The sequence below is a fragment of the Acinonyx jubatus genome, chromosome B3 (genome assembly GCF_027475565.1).
Source record: "Acinonyx jubatus isolate Ajub_Pintada_27869175 chromosome B3, VMU_Ajub_asm_v1.0, whole genome shotgun sequence".
NCBI classification, from domain to species: domain Eukaryota; kingdom Metazoa; phylum Chordata; class Mammalia; order Carnivora; family Felidae; genus Acinonyx; species Acinonyx jubatus.
The window spans coordinates 103760826-103777048 of record NC_069386.1 but is presented as its reverse complement, the minus strand read 5'-3'; the positions used below and the strand labels follow the sequence as shown (position 1 = coordinate 103777048).

The window sequence follows — 16223 nt, the reverse complement described above, 5'->3', positions numbered from 1 at the left end:
CATATCTAATACATTTTCCTTGACTTTCAGATTTCAAAACTATTTTACATTGCTGAGACGGTAAAGGTCTAATTATGAGTGGCTTCCAAATGTTTGTGTTAAGCAAGTCAGCTTGTTTCCAAGGTAATGTAGTAACAAATGTTCCCTGTATTTATTGGTTGAAAAGTATTTAAATATACTTGCTTTCTTCCCACCCATCTACTTGTAATAGTCAGGGTCCAACAAGGAAACCACTATTTTTTTTTAAAGAGAAATCCATGCTGGCAGATAGTTACAGGGGTGATAGAAGAGCTGGAAGCCAAACAAGAGATAGTGAAGCCAAGCAGAGATAAACAACAGCAGAGAGACAAAGGGATGTAAATGGAGGTCCCGAGAACCCAGAGCCAAGGTCACCAGACAGTAGCTGGTACCACAGCCGACCTGTCCAGTGGGAACTGAGCCAAAGGAAAGAAGCAGTCACTGCTGGAGAAGCCATTCAAAGCAGAGAGCTGTCCTGTGTGTACCCTTCCTCCTGCACCCCTACTCCTAACCCCACACTATAGCCTCTGGCCAGTATCTTGCAATGCTCAAAAGCCAGAAGCCAACTAACATGAGAGTCTAAGAATCAGCCTGCAGGCAGGTTCAGCCTCACTACCTTGGAGAGCAGAGAAGAGGATGGGAAATGAAGCTGAGAGCACGCCGAGTTTGCATTTTTCTTGATCATTCTCTGAATTCTCAAAGCTAAAGAAAAAATATTCCTGACAGAAAATCTCTAGCTTACTGGGGAATGGGGAAGATTGAGTTCTGAATGGCTGCAGCCACCAAATAAACTCTGCCCTGCGCCTACCTGCTAACTCGGTACCACTCACCTGTGGTATTACCAGCCTCTACAGTTCATCCGGCAAAAAGTTGTCCAGTGGGACCCAATGAAGACGGATCCAGGGGACCAGTTGCCTTTTGCTTGATTCTCTTGACGTTGTTTCAGTATTTTCTCATACTCACACAGGAACTATTATGCAGCATTTTATGAGCTGTCACAAGGGGGAAATGGCTGTGGGATGTGTCCGTGGTTGACAGGGTGCTTTTATCATGTATATCTTCCAGAGCTTTGAGGTATAGGGAGAGAAAAAGAGGAAAAAACTGATGTAAATGAGTGGTGAGTTACCTCTCCCGTCCTCTTTACTAGAGTGAAAACACCTTTTCCTTTTCTTATTTTTTTCCTCCTTTTTAAGAAGAAAGGATATACCTAAGAGAAATATTTGGATTATCTAAGGGTGGGGAACAAGGGCAGTTCAGCCGAAAACAGCTGGAATGTATCTGCAATGGGAGTGGACAAAAAACACTCTTTTTGTGCCATCAGTGAATCCTTGCTGTGAGTAAGCCAAAATAGCAACTTCTTTATCTCCAAAACAATTCTCCCTGAGGCCAGTTCCCAGCTTTAGATGCATACCCAGGACACTTCCCAGCTGTGTGGCAGTGCTGAGCTCTTCTCCACTGACCAGAGCCTTAGATCACAAAGGAAGCTGCTACGTCCAAGGACACCACATGCTTGCAGTAGAGGGGGACATCACATGCAGTAGAGGGGGACAGCAGGTCTGGGCCAGTCATGTGGAGATAAGACACTACACTGGTCAATCTGAATACAGAAGGAAACTATTGTCTTTAATATAAGTGACATAACTGGCATCTATTGGGCACTTGCTATGTGCCAGGCTCTCTGCTGTCTTATTGAAACTTCACAACAGCACTTTTTGGTCACCATTCTTATTTTCCCCATTTCCCAGATGAAGATGTTGAAGCTTTGAGGTTGGGTTGTCTAGCATCTCACAGCTAAGAAGTGGCAGATTTGAGACTCAGACCTATGTCTGTCTCTCCCCCAGATCCAAAGTTCTTCCCCTTTATACTATCCTGCGTATCAACTCTAAGGGAAACTCAATGGACAGTTTGTATGTTCAGTGCTAGCCAGCATCGCAAACAATCGCTGATCTCATTACCCATGGTTTATGGAAGAGATAGTAAACAGAATCGTTGCTTGTTGGTTCTCTCCATGAATATCTGAGTGCAAATGATCAGTGAACTCTTGTTACCTCTCTAGTCCTAATGACTGAGTCATAGCATATCTGCTGATGTTCTAGAAGCTTCTATGTTCTGAATCTCTTCAGCTACCCAAACCATAGAGAATAAATGCTCCATTTCTGCAACTTTTCTTCCCAGAACTTCTCAGCTGGAATCCCAGAGATTGGAATCTGTAGGCTGAGATCCTGGCCAGTTCTGGAGTGACTCCTAATCTCATCTTCAGGGAAGGTCATTTATCTTAACAGCTTTTTGCCCAAGATCTTTGTATCTGTGATGGATACTATGGATTTCTATTCTACTCCAACTGGTATAGCTAGACTTTGTTATCATCTCTGCTGCATCACTAGAGCCCAGATGGCTCATGACTAGTGTATAGACTCTTCTCCCTAGAAGTTGACCCTGTCCCTTGAATTCTTATATTTATAGAAGTAAAAGAGCACAGGATGACAAATACATTGCACATACATTGCTACTTCTCTTTCCTACACCCATAGTTAGGATGACCATTTGATTTATTGTCTGAACCAGGATGCTTGGAGAATGAAAAGAAGGGCTAAATTACATGAAGACAAACAGGTTTGTAAACCAGGGCAGTCCCACAGTAGACAATGCTCATTGATCCTACCCTTCTCAACAGGGATCCAGGCAGCCCTTCAGAGATGGAAACTATGAGTAATCATATAATTGGTACCTTAGGACACTTACTGTTTACATGTGCATGCATCTCATTTCATTTTTTCAGCATAGGTTTGAGTGTTTACTCTGCAAATTTATAGATGAGGAGCTATTCACTTTATAAAGAAAAGGAAGATATAATCCTGTTTACAGATTAGAATCTAGTTATGAAGAAAAGACAACATAAAACAAATAAATAACTTTATGAGTACAAATATTCTCTTCCATGAATGAATTTCCCTGGGTAAGAAGACCAGGTAGCAATTTACAAGGCAAGTTAGGCTTGAACTTGAATATTCCATTGGGTTTCACTTAGAATTGATATGAAATATATTCAAGATTTTAGAGTCAGAAAGTCCTAAATTCAAGTCATGAACCTGAATTTACTAGTTGTGTGAAAAAAAAAATGGAATATAGGAAGTAAGTCCCAAAGAAGAGGTAATTATGCTTTGAAAGTGGAGAAAAGGAGAATAATTCTGTTTAGAGATGTCTGTCTTACTGTGCTCCTTTATATAATTTCTTCCTAAAAATATTTATTGGGTTAAAAAAATAGCACAGAGGTACAAACAAGAAACAAAAAAAAAAAAAAGATCCACAATCCTATCCTAGATCACCATTGCTGATATTTAAAAACAACAAAAGAAATATAGATACATGATCACAAAGTTCAAATAGTATAGAAAGACACAAGAAAGTCTCTTTCTCCACCCCCAGAATCACTCCCTGAAGTGCCCACCTCTAGTATTTTTTTACATAGTTTTCATAGGAAAAAAAAGGCATTTATCTGCATTACATACTCTATACCTTGTTTTTTCCCACTTAATAGTATATCTTGGAGGCCTTTCCATCTCCACACATACAAATCTTTATTCTTTTACCAAGAGGAAGAGTCCATCGCAGAGATTATAATTTATTTAACCAGCCATTTTTTATTTGTTTGTTTTTGTCATGGTAAGCAATGCTGTGGTGCATATGTGAGCCTCTTTAAAAGAATATAGCTTAACCTTATAGGCTTATTAAAAGTGAACCTAACTAAGAATATGCACTTTGTCTCCAGAGTCCATTCATCATCTCTCATTGTCCATTCCTGCCAGCTTCTCCTCATTTCTAGTTTCCTGTGTCCTTAATCCCCTGATTTTTCACAGGCCATCTTATCGTCCATGGTTTGCTTAACCCCCTTGATGATTGAACTTCCTTTGGACTTGCTCTCCTGGCCTTGCCCTCAGCATCTTCCCAGGACCCAACTGTAATATCACCTTTTGGCTCCATAACCATCAAATGTGATTGAGAAGCACTCCCTTTGGACACTTGTGATATTGTGATTTATAAATTAGAAATATATATATTTGATTTTCATCCCAGTTCTTGCATAGAGCTACTAAAATCCTTGAAATTTCCTAAGTGACAAGAGCTTTGAAGGTGCCTTTTGTTATGTTAATGAGTAACTTTGGGAATCTTCCTAGATCCCCTAAGGAGAGGTCTGGTCACCAAAGGCACAAACTGTGTGATCAGAGGGTTGGAATTTTCAGTCTCAAAGCCTCTTCCCCAACTCCAGGGAGAGGAGAAAGGGGCTAGAGATTGAGTTCAGTCACCGATGGCTAATGATTTAATCAGTTGTGTCTGTGTGATGAGGCTTCCATAAAAACTCAAAAGGATGGGGGTTCAGAGCGATCTGGAATGGTAAACACAAGTAAATTTGGGGAGAGTGGTGTACTTGGAGAGGGCATGGAGCTCTGTACTCTTTCCCCATGATTTGCGCTATGCTTCTTTTCCACCTGGCTGTTCCTAAGTTATTTCTTTTTATAATAAATTGGTGATCTAGTAAGTAAAATGTTTCTCTGAGTCCTGTGAGCTGCCCTAGGAATTAATTGAACCCAAGAAGGGTGTTATGGAAACCTTCTATCTATAGCCAGTAAGTCAGAAGCACAGGTGATAACTTGCACTGGCATGAAGTCAGGGGAGGGGGTCAGTCTTCTAGGATGGAGCCCTTAACCTGAGGGATCTGGCACTTTCCAGGTAGAGAGTGGCAGAATTGAGTTGAATATAGGACACCTAGCTGCTGTCTGAAAATTGCTTGGTGGTATGGGGAAACCACACACACACACACACACACACACACACACGTGCACACACACACACACACACACACACACACACACTAGAATTTGGGAGACCAGAATCATTAGAACTTGAACCTTGCCAAGTACTCCTATTAGGTGAATGTGTATTTGACAGAAACGTTTCCAAGAGTGAAACTCTAGTTGTCCTTTAAAGGACTGATGGATTTTTAAAAGCAGGACAAAGTCCTCTGGGGAGGACTAAACAATTTCTCCAGATACTCTGCAATGCATGACTCTGTATAAGGCAGGTATTCTGTGAAAAGTCAACTAGTTTAGCAAGATTCCTCTAAGCACCACATTAGTACCTGGAGGCCAGTTTAATATAAATTAAATTGCAATGTATATTCTCAAGCCAGACAAACTGTCTGCAAGATTATTGAGGGCCCACAGAGTGCCATAATGACCTAGAAACAGAGGCCCAGCGGCACTGACCAGGAGCTTGTGTAGAGTTGATCTCTTGGGAGGATTCAGATGGAGGGTTAAGGATTTTATGAAGAATTATGATTCTCAGTGATGAATGAAGAAAGCTAGAGCAAAACCACCCTGCCAAAAATGAAAGTGTCTTAAAGACTCGACAACAGTGGCAGTTCTGCCTGCCAATGCTGTAGGATAATTTATGAACCACACAGTTCAGAGCGGTTTAACAACCATTACTGAATGATGAATACATACTTGGAAATGTTATTATTTCTGCAATAGCATAATGATATCAAATTCACAAATTCGAGTTTAGTCTTCTATCTGAGGGTATGAGGAGGCAAATCAATCAGTTAAATATGTATAGGCAGAACCCTACTTGTCGAAGATTCCAATGTTCTATAAAGAGTGAGAACCTCCTACATTTGGAAAAATGTGGAATCCACATGACCAAAGATGGTTTGGTCTAGTTTTTATATTTACCTCATGTGGTAGGAAGACTAACGGCCCCCCAAAGATATCCAGGTTCAAATCCCCAGGACATGTAAATATGTTACCTCATATGGCAAAAGGGGCTTTGCAAATGTAATTAAGTTGAAAACCTTGAGATGGAGAGATTATCTTGGTGAGTCCAATGTAATCACAAGTGTCCTTATAAATGAAAGAATGATGGAATAAGAGAATTAGAGTCAGAGAAGGAGATGTGTGTGATGACCAGAGAAGCGGAGGTTGGAGTGATTTGAATAAGGGGCCATCAGCCAAGGAATGCAGATGGTTTCTAGAAGCTGGAAAAAGGCAAAGAAATGGATTCTCCCTTAGAGCCTCAAGAAGGAATATGATCCTGGCAACATCTTGACTTTAGCCCACTGAAACCCATTTTGGACTTCTGACCTCCAGGACTGTAAGAAAATAAATATTTTAAGGCACTTAAATTTGTTACACCAGCAATATAAAATTAAGACACTTAATATCTTTCATTATTGTTTTCTTCATTTCTTTGTCTCATAAATTCACAGAGAGGCCAACAGCCAAGTTCAATACTGAAGGAAAATTCAACAAAGTGTGAGAAAGATATCACATAGATCCAAATGAAAGTAAGAGAAATATAGAATAATACTATAATTTTTACGCTATATTAGCCTAGAACCATCCTTGGTTACTTGTTAATTCAATTTATTTAAATATTTTCAGTGCCTCTTACAGATTCATATGTGCTACAGTTCCCGAAATCTCTTCCATGTATTTCTTGGATATCTGAATATTTTAAAGGCAATAACTTTAAAATTTTAGGATTTCAAAACTTGAATTCAGATGTTGTGATACATCTTTTTTGGATTCTCCTTTAATTTCCCTGATAATTTCCACCTCTTTGGGAATTGCCCCTTGATCTACAGGGTCTAAATTTAATCCTTCCTTCTAGTCAGTCTGAATTGGGACAAGGAAGGGCCAAGAGGAACTCCTGATCCAAGTTAGGCCAATTATTTCTCCTGGGAATCTAAAATCTGAACTGCAAGATTCAGAGTCTGGGAATTGGAAACAGAGTTACTTTAATGTCAGGATGTAGACAGAGGTTCCGTAAGTTCCATAGGTGAATGTTAAGTCTTCCTAGGTCTGGTTGTTAAAGTCTTCCTTGGATTCCACAAGACACTCTATGTGGCAGAATGATTTGTGTAAATAGCAGCAATTCCCACCCCTCCCCCTGTCCGGTACTCTTGCCACACTCTTGGGATTTCAGCTCCTCTCAGTGGTGGAATAAATTAACCTGTCCTGAGTCTGGGATGGCCTTCTGACTTGCATTAAACAGTGGAATGTGGTAAAAATTATATAGAAGTCTCCACACTTCCTCAGTCTGTTTGTCTGTCTGTCTCTCTTTCTTCTCTCCTGCTTCCTATGAGAACAAGCTCAGTGTAGCCTTCAAGGTAAATAGACATGTTACCCACTCACAGCCTTTGTGCCAGCCAAGAGCCACTCAACCACTGGACATGTGAATGAGGCATTGAAGATATCCTAGACCTGCCAGTCCTCATTTGACCCACTAGGCTAATCACAAATTTATGAGCAAACCCAGCCAAGGTTAGCCAAATCTTGCCCAGATCAGTAGACCCATCCATCTGACTCATAGATGTACAAGTAATTTTTTTTTATCATTGTAAGTCAGGGTTCGGGGTGATCTATCATGAAGCAATGTGTCTGATTGATATACCCTAATTTGTTTGTGTGTTTCTTCTCTTATTTATTTTAAGAAATATTTGTTGAGCATCTAGTAAATACAAGATAAGTTCTTATGTTAAAAATATGAGACTACTATGACATTACTATAAAACAAAGTTCCCACCCTCATAAAGCTGACATTCTGGTGGGCATCGTGGGAGAGGTGAGAAGACCGACAATGAACAAATATAACAAATGGAAAATTAATAAAACAGGATTAGGAAAATAGGGAGTGTCCTGTCAAGGGAAGAAATTGGTATCTTATAAAGAATGCAGATGAGGGGTGCCTGGGAGGCTCAGTTGGTTAAGTGTCCGACTCGTGATCTCAGCTCAGGACTTGACCTCAGGATCATGAGTTCAAGTTCTGCATTTGTGTGTGGAGCCTACTTAAAAAAAAAACACAAAGAATTCAGATGAAAGGTATATTTATAAGATGACATTTGAGTAGATACCCAAGGGGAGTGAGTGAGTAAGTCATAGAAATGTCTGAAGAAAAAGCGTACCAGGTAGAAGAAACAGCAAGTGCAAAAGGCCTGTTTGTTGTGTTTGTGAAATAGGAGGTGAATTTCCTGGAGTACAAAGGGGCCAGGGATAAGTCAGAGCAGTGACCAGGGCTCAGGTCATGGGACACTTGAAAGTGATGACGACAATTTTGGATTTTACTCTGAGCAAGATGGGAGGCAATTAAAGAGCTTCAATCACAGTAACTAACTGAAAGGAATCACATTTTAGAATGCTCACCCTGATGACTGTAAATAAACTCTAGATGGACAAGGGAGACCAATTGGAAGGCAGTTGCAATACTTTGGTGGATATGATGATGATGTGGACCAACATATTAACAGAGGAGCTAGCAGATTCTGGATGTGTTCCAACAGGAGTGACCACAGAATTTGCAAATGTTTGGTAATGGTCGTGAATTAATGAGGGGGAAGGGAACGCTGTAAGGTTTTGGTCTGATAACTGAAGGGACAGTCATTAATGGGCATGGAGAAAGAAGAGGATTAAGGAAACTCAGGACTTTGGTTTTGGACATGCCACATTTGAGAGTGGTTTTAGTTGGCCACAAGGATAACATCCAGTAGATAGTTGGCTGTATGAATATGGAGCTGAAATCAGAGCATTGAATTACAGACATGAATTTGGGAGTCATATGTGTATAGTGGGACTTGAGATGTCTGAGTCTGAGAGAAATCCTCCAGGGAGCACAGACAGAGAATGGAAAAAGCTCTGGGGCTCCCTAATGATTATATCCAGGGAGACAGGAAGAACGAGCAAGAGTTGACAAGGTACAAGAATCAACGGGGATTTCTGCCAATAAACTCCTTTCTTTTCTCTTTAACCTAGCTTAAGCTGGTTTCTGTTATATATGTAATTAGATAATACACAAGGATTTTAAGGAGAGGTTTTCCTTTCTGAAAATTATCCCTGTTGCCCCGTGGCTCTCCATGTGCTGGGTCCAGAGCATCTATGGCTGCATGGATGGAGGGCAAACACAGACAAAGACTTCCACTGACTCAGTGATTTTTTTTTTTTAAGTCATGGAGGCTTAATAGTCTAAAACCCAAGCATTTTTGATTTGTGAGAGCTAAGAGTACGAGAAAGAAGTGGTTTTGTTTGGATTTCTAAAAGGGTTTGATGGAAGAGTAAGCCAGAGCCTAGGGTAGAACATAAAGTCCTGAAGGAAATAATGTAGGACAGGGATTGACAGCAGTTTCTTGTGTCCCCACCCCCAGCCCCACCCCTACCCCAGGAGGGGGACAAGATCACTTCCTGGGCAGGAAAAAGGCTGGAGAGAGAAATCAGCTCTGAGATGCTGGTGAGGAGACTTCCCAGCCTGCTCTTCAACCTCTTCTCTACCTTCCACTCCCCCAACCTTGAAAGCCCTGCTGGGGTGGGGCAGACCAAGACTCTCAGGCAAGTTTGAAAATCTCCCAGCTAAAGGGTTTTGTTCCCCACTTCCCATCTGTGGTGCTAAAGGGACTAACTCAAAGTCCATCTCACACCAATTCAGGAGAGTGACAGCAAAGTGGACAAGACGGCTCCGTGTATTTAAGCAGAGAGAGCCTAGGCCAGTGAATGGATACCTCCCACGGTCCCCTCTGATTTCTTCAAGCCAGCATGCAGCACAGATGAGATTCAAAGATTTCCACATCTCCCAAGATGTTGGATGTTGAAGGTGGCTGCAAGTTGAGTGCCTCCAGGCCTGCCAAAGAGCCACCAAGGCCAGGGGCAAAGTCCCAAACCAAAAGTCTCAGGGTGGAGAGCTCAAAAGCCCGAGCCACATGGAAGCGTGAGCTGAGGCTCAGAGGAGCAGTGGTGACAATGGGAACCACAGCGGTCGACTGCACACTGCCTGTGTGGGAGACCAGCCTGAGTTAGGTGAATTCAGCTAAAGGGAGATTTGGTTATACCTTAGCTTAGGGATACACATTTAAAGCATTTTTCCATTACACTTGCAATGGAAAGATCCCTGCTTGATTTAGATTTCAAAATTCTAGTTGTACATCCTGCATCTCTTGCTCAACAACTAACCAGATATTCTGTAAATTCTACTAAAAATATTTTGGTGATGTTTTTGCCACTAATAATAACGAGCACTCCCCAACTGGTGGTTTAAAATTTATCTTTCCATATAAATGATATAAATAGTGGTTAGTATCCCATATTCATTCACCAAGTCTATGTAATTCATAATATAATTGAATTCTAACTAGTCTAGTTGGTGCCAGAGTTGTATAGAGAAAGGGTGTTTCAAATCCCAAGCACCATTACTCACAGCAGATCCTCAGCTATATACTTAGCTTTCCTGGGCCTCAGTTTCCTTATATGTAAAATGGGGATAAGAACATCTTTTCTTGGGTTTGTTGTAAGAATTAGTAGCAATTTTCCTAAGTCACCCAAATCTTCAGATGTGAGGATTAGTATCATTTTTATAAGGCACCCAAAAAATTTCTATAAAATACTTTAAATCTTAGCAATTGATCTTAGCTTAGCATTGGAAAAAATAATCTGACTGAACAAATCTATTGTAAGCTATGGACTGTTATGCTCCCTTAATCCTCATAGAAGTATTTCTGATCTAACTAAATTCTAAATAAGGAGATTTTTTAGTAATTCTTTTAATAACAAAGCCAACTAAAATTTAAAGTACCATGATGATGGGGCACCTGGGTCGCTCAGTTGGGTTAAGCATCTGACTTTGGCTCAGGTCATGATCTCAGAGTTTGTGAGTTTGAGCCTTGCATCAGGCTCTGTACTGACAGCTCAGAGCCTGGCCCTTGCTTCAGATTCTGCGTTTCCCTCTCTCTCTGTCCCTCCCTTGCTCGTGCTCTCTCTCTCTCAAAACTAAACGTTCAAACAAATTAAAGTACCATGAGGGTAATTTCAAACTTTAGTTTGAAGAGGGATGACCATCTTTTAAGCAAGATAGATCTACCTGTCCAAGCTAGCCTAGAGTCATCTGCCTTAGGATTAGTTTGGGCTGCATATACGAGAAAAGCTGTAACAGCTTAAACAAGATAGAAGTTAATCTCTCTCATATACATAAAAGGAATCTGGAAGTTAGCAATCCAGGATGAGCATGGTTACTTTGCAGAGTCCACAGCTCCTTTGCCATCCTTGAGAGTAGTTCTTGTTTGTTTTGTTAAATGTTTATTTATTTATTTTGAGAGAGGGGTAACAAGAGAGAGTACATGCACGCACACAGAGGGAGAGGCAAAGAGAATCCCAAGCAAGCTCTGCACTGTCAGCATGGAGCCTGATGCAAGGCTAGATCTCAGAATCTGGGAGATCATGACTTGAGCTGAAATCAAGAGATGCTTAATTGACTGAGCCTACCAGGTGCCCCCTTGAGAGTGCTTCTTGTCCTCATGTCCAATATGGCTGATAGAGCACCAGCCATCATATCTACATTCTGAGCAGGATGGAAGAAGGAGCAAAAAAATAAAAAAAATAAATAAAAACAAAACACTTCTTGGAAGCCCCCACATAAAATTTTCACTCTCCTATATGAGTTAAAATATGGTCGCATGACTATGACCATATCTAGCTGCAAGGAAGGCTGAGAAACATCCTTTAGCTGAGTTTTGCCTTCCTAATAATTGAGGGTTCTTTTACTAGAAATGAAAGGAAGAAGAGAGGTTAAAAATAAGCAACGAGCAATCTCTGTCACAGCTCTATTGAACTTCTCATTTAGCTCTTGCCTCTCAGTGGCAATTTCTCCTTTTATACTCTGCTTTGTGCTGATGGAGATGGGGGCTTTGCACACCGCATTCTGCTTTGCCAGGGGATTTTGGAGGGAGACTAGAAGACTTGAGGAGGAAGGATGCCGTCCCTTTCTGTGTTACACAGCTCTGCTTCTTCCACGTTGGCATTGGCAGTTCTCTCCGGGAACAGTTTGCTGGTTTTCAGCACTCATAGACCAGCCTCCTCCCTCCTCACTTCACATACACGAGTGCCAGGCCAGCTGGCACCCCTACGATGGGCTGAACGGTGTCCACTCAAAGCACATATGTTGATGCCCTGACCCCCATGGTGACTGCATTCAGAGACTAGGCTTTTAGGAGATAATTAAGGTTAAACAAGGTCATAAGGTCGGGGTCTGAATCCTAATCTCTCTCTCTCTCCACTATCATGCTCTCGGGAATGGCCACGCGAGCACACAGCAAGAAGGTGGCCATCAGCCAGCCAGGAAGACAACCCTCGTTAGAAAATGACTCTGCTGGCACCTCGATCCCGGATGTCCAGTGTCCAGAACTGAGAAAATAAATTCCTGTTGTTTAGGCCACCCAGTCTGTGCTATTTTTTCATGGCAGCCCAAGCAAACTAGCATGGCACCCTCCTCAGTGGTTGGTTTTCAGTCCGTGGGACCCATTCTCCAATCCTTCCCTTCGCTCCTCCAGACTACCGCCGTTCTTGTCAGTTGCCACCTTTCTGATAATTTATGTTCATTTTTTGCCTTTTAGGTTCTTCAATAGCTAGTCAATTCTTCATATTAATTCTTTTCTCCTGAAATAAGTGGTTGTGGTTTCTGACCCTTGACTGGACCTGGACTGATATAATATGAACAATTCCAAGTTACCCCCAGCTGTGGCTACAGATACTTTATAGAAGTGCCAATAGCACAGTTCCCAACCTTCATCTGCCCCAAACGCATCTCTACCAAATCCCATCTGTCGCTTTACATTTCTGCTCATGGCTGGTCTCCACTTTTGCCCTGCAGTGGTCCTCTGTCTGGATTCTTTCTCCCTTTACCCAGCTGGATAATGTTGCTGGCTTTTGGTTCTCTTTGTGTATAAAACACAAATTCTTGTATTCTTGCCTCAGAACTGGTTGCACTGATTCCCTAAGTCCCACGTTTTCCCAGATGGGATAAGAGTCATACTCTAAAATTATATACTCAAACCAACTCCCTTTATCAAGCTGTTGTTTTTTTCAAAGTTGTAGAACTTTCTACTCTTGTAGCTTGCGAGTTCAGAAAATAGTTCCAATTTGTTCTCCCGATGGCAGCAGGGGAATTCTTTGGAGTAGGTGGGACATTTAATATAAGAAAACTAATTAATTAGTAAGGCAGGAATTTTATGCCTGAAATAACTGTGCACTTAGCTGTGTAGTCAAAGATTAATTTCCAGGCAATACATCATCTTCACACATTTCCAGGTTGCTTTCACAGACTCAAGATTTCTTTTCTGCCTCATCTATTCCATGCCATATTTAAATTGTTTGTGTGTTCGTGAATGAGAAGCCATGGAAAATAAAAATTTTTTTGGAGACATATCTTTCCTTTCATAATACTCTTCCATTATCTCTGCTTCTCTTCTTAGGCTGTCTGGTTTAGTTTAACAGACTTTCCTTTACCTGTCACCATAAATCCCACAATCACTAAAAAATGCTAGGGAATAAATATACTCTCTCAAAGTGCTCTCTTATCAGGTTATCCTGTATAAGATAATAACGTTTTAGGTCCTATTCATGTCAAGAATCTTGTTTGTGTGAAGAATACTTCTGGTAAACGTGTTTTTACAGCCTTAGGCATCGGCAAAGAGGGAGGCTGGGGAACTAGTCACTGATGTAAATTCTCTTGCTTTCTCTGTGGCCGAAAAACATGAAAATTCTCATATATGTTCCAACATGAGGAGCTAAATTGCAGGATGCGGGTATTTTAAAAATACCCAGAAGTCCTCAGGACTGATGATGGTCATATTGATTCAACACAGTGATAACTGTAGCCTCTGTCTGTTCTTCTGTGTTCCTAGAGAACCCTGGCATCCATACCCGTGGGGGATATATTTGTTAAACCAAAGAACAAAATACACTATCAAATCAGTATAAATTCCCTCATGTATACATTATGAGGGCAACAGAGAAATGACCCTGGCCAGGACTGTCCCAGGAAATTGTACTATGGCTTCTGTATCCTTACCAGCTAGGTAAAACACACCTGGCAAGCCCACAGAGACTTTGCAGAAGCTTCGCTCTACTTTAAACACACGAGTTGGCACGCTTCTTCTATAAGGGGCCAGAGAACAAATATCTTAAGCTTTGTGGTCCACACGGACTCTGTTTTAACGACTAACTTTCGCTGTTGTAGCATAAAAGCAGTCATAGATAGTATGTAAATGAACCAGCCTGTGTTCAATTAACATCAAAACACAAAGAGAGCCATTTTGGCCCATGGATCATGGTTTGCCAACCCCTGTTCTAGGATATCCAAGAATGCACTTTTATATAAAAAGAAACATGCCACCAAAAAAATCTGTGCTCTGTTTTCCCAGCCTTCTACTTAATAACCTACACATGTTATACCTATAAAAACACAAAATGTTGTCCTTCTTCTTTCAGCTTCCTGAATTGAGACAACGAATTTTTATGCCCATACAGAAAGGAATTTAGTGCCATTTTGTCACTTCCTATTTGCTAGGGTTGTATATCAAGGCAAGACGTTGTAACTAACGGGATCATTTATGGGCAAGGCCTGAGTTCTAACTTAACCTCTTCCAAAAGGGTAAGTGTAAGAGCATTCCAGGCCATTACAAACCAAATAACCCAGCAAAGACAGGTGAAGGCTAATGCCTCTAATGGTACTCAGGAAAATCAATCAGCCAAGACAAACAGAGAAGACTGTCAATGTTATGTTGACGAACTGGTGGGTGGTTAAAGGGAAAAAAAGGGAGTGGGTGAAAGGAATATTTAGAAGAGCAACAAAGGAAGAAATTCTTTCTAGACCCTTGAGGCAAAGGTTCAAGTTCAGGGTTGAAGTTAATGGGGTTCACAGAGAAGAGGCTTCATCTACTAGATCATAATGATCCAGTTCTTCTGGGATTTTTTTTGGGTAAATCACGAAGTTTTAAAAGCCTAACTTTAAAGTAATTGTGCTTGAAGTCCTCAGAGTGGGAAAAATAATAATAGCTAATACTTGAGTGTTTGCTTTAGTTTTACATATTATCATTTTTAGAATTTATTATTATACCCAATTTTTAGTTGAGGAAACAGGCTCATAATGGTTAAGTAATTTGTTCAAGGACACATGGATATGAAGAGGCAGGACCAGAATTTGTAAATGGGTCTGGCTGACTTAGAAGCCCATATTCTCAATCTTTACATTATACTATCTTCCCTCCTCACTCTTGTTGATAGCTAAACCTTCAGGTCACAAAAGATTCTGGAGTCATTTTTAAATACACATTATAAACTAACACTCATGTTTCAAAGACACATGATCAAAGATCAAATTCTCCACCTACCGGGTTTTGCTTGAAGTTCCGTTACTGAGAGGATGATATCTTAAACTTGGAAATATTTATCCTGGACCATAAAAAAAAAAAAAAAAAGGAAAGGAAAGAGATGGCAAGAGGAAGAGTTTAGTAAGTTTAATATTTAAATAATTTCATCAAATATTTAATTTAATCATTTGTTTCCATATAGGTTTGGACAAAATATTTTAAGGCCAGCACATTGATAAAATTAAAATAGAAAATGCCAGGTTGGGGCGCCTGGGTGGCGCAGTCGGTTAAGCGTCCGACTTCAGCCAGGTCACGATCTCGCGGTCCGTGAGTTCGAGCCCCGCGTCAGGCTCTGGGCTGATGGCTCGGAGCCTGGAGCCTGTTTCCGATTCTGTGTCTCCCTCTCTCTCTGCCCCTCCCCCGTTCATGCTCTGTCTCTCTGTGTCCCAAAAATAAATAAAAAAGTTGAAAAAAAAATTTAAAAAAAGAAAATGCCAGGTTACATAAAGTGCATGATGGTAGTGAGGGAACGTCAGGCAGACACAAATAATGAACAATCTGAAAAATGAATGTGTGTGTGTGTGTGTGTATAATATATATATATTATATATACAGATTTTATAAAAGTATTCCCATTATTATACCCAGCTAGTCTCTTGAAGGAGCATTCATTTTTTTTTAATTTTTTTCTTTTTTTTTTTTCAATATATGAAATTTATTGTCAAATTGGTTTCCATACAACACCCAGTGCTCATCCCAAAAGGGAAGGAGCATTCATTTTAATCCGGTGTTATTTCTTCCTTTCTGCCACCTAACACGTGTCTTACAAATCCTAGCCTTACAAATTTAAAAATTAATGTGGGGTTGTATCACCTCATTCTTTGAGATGGTTTTCATCTCTGACAGATATATTCTGCTTCTTCTTTTTTAGCATAGAATTTGGCATGTTTATGTAACACTGATCCTGAAGTCCAGGGTTATTTTCCTAATTTGTCTTCATTACTTAATCCTGTAGGTTTGG

General features: G+C 40.6%; 1 long non-coding RNA gene across 1 annotated transcript in view; it reads right to left on the bottom strand.

Moving 5' to 3' along the window:
- The window catches only part of LOC113601322 (uncharacterized), a 56919-nt gene extending 41630 nt beyond the window's left edge, over positions 1-15289 (bottom strand). The window contains exons 1-2 of the long non-coding RNA XR_003422512.2: positions 15224-15289; positions 849-1085 (exon numbers count right to left, since the gene is read on the bottom strand). This is a non-coding gene — a long non-coding RNA (uncharacterized LOC113601322). The remainder of the gene's footprint in view (positions 1-848; positions 1086-15223) is intronic.
- Positions 15290-16223: the final 934 nt, after the last annotated feature.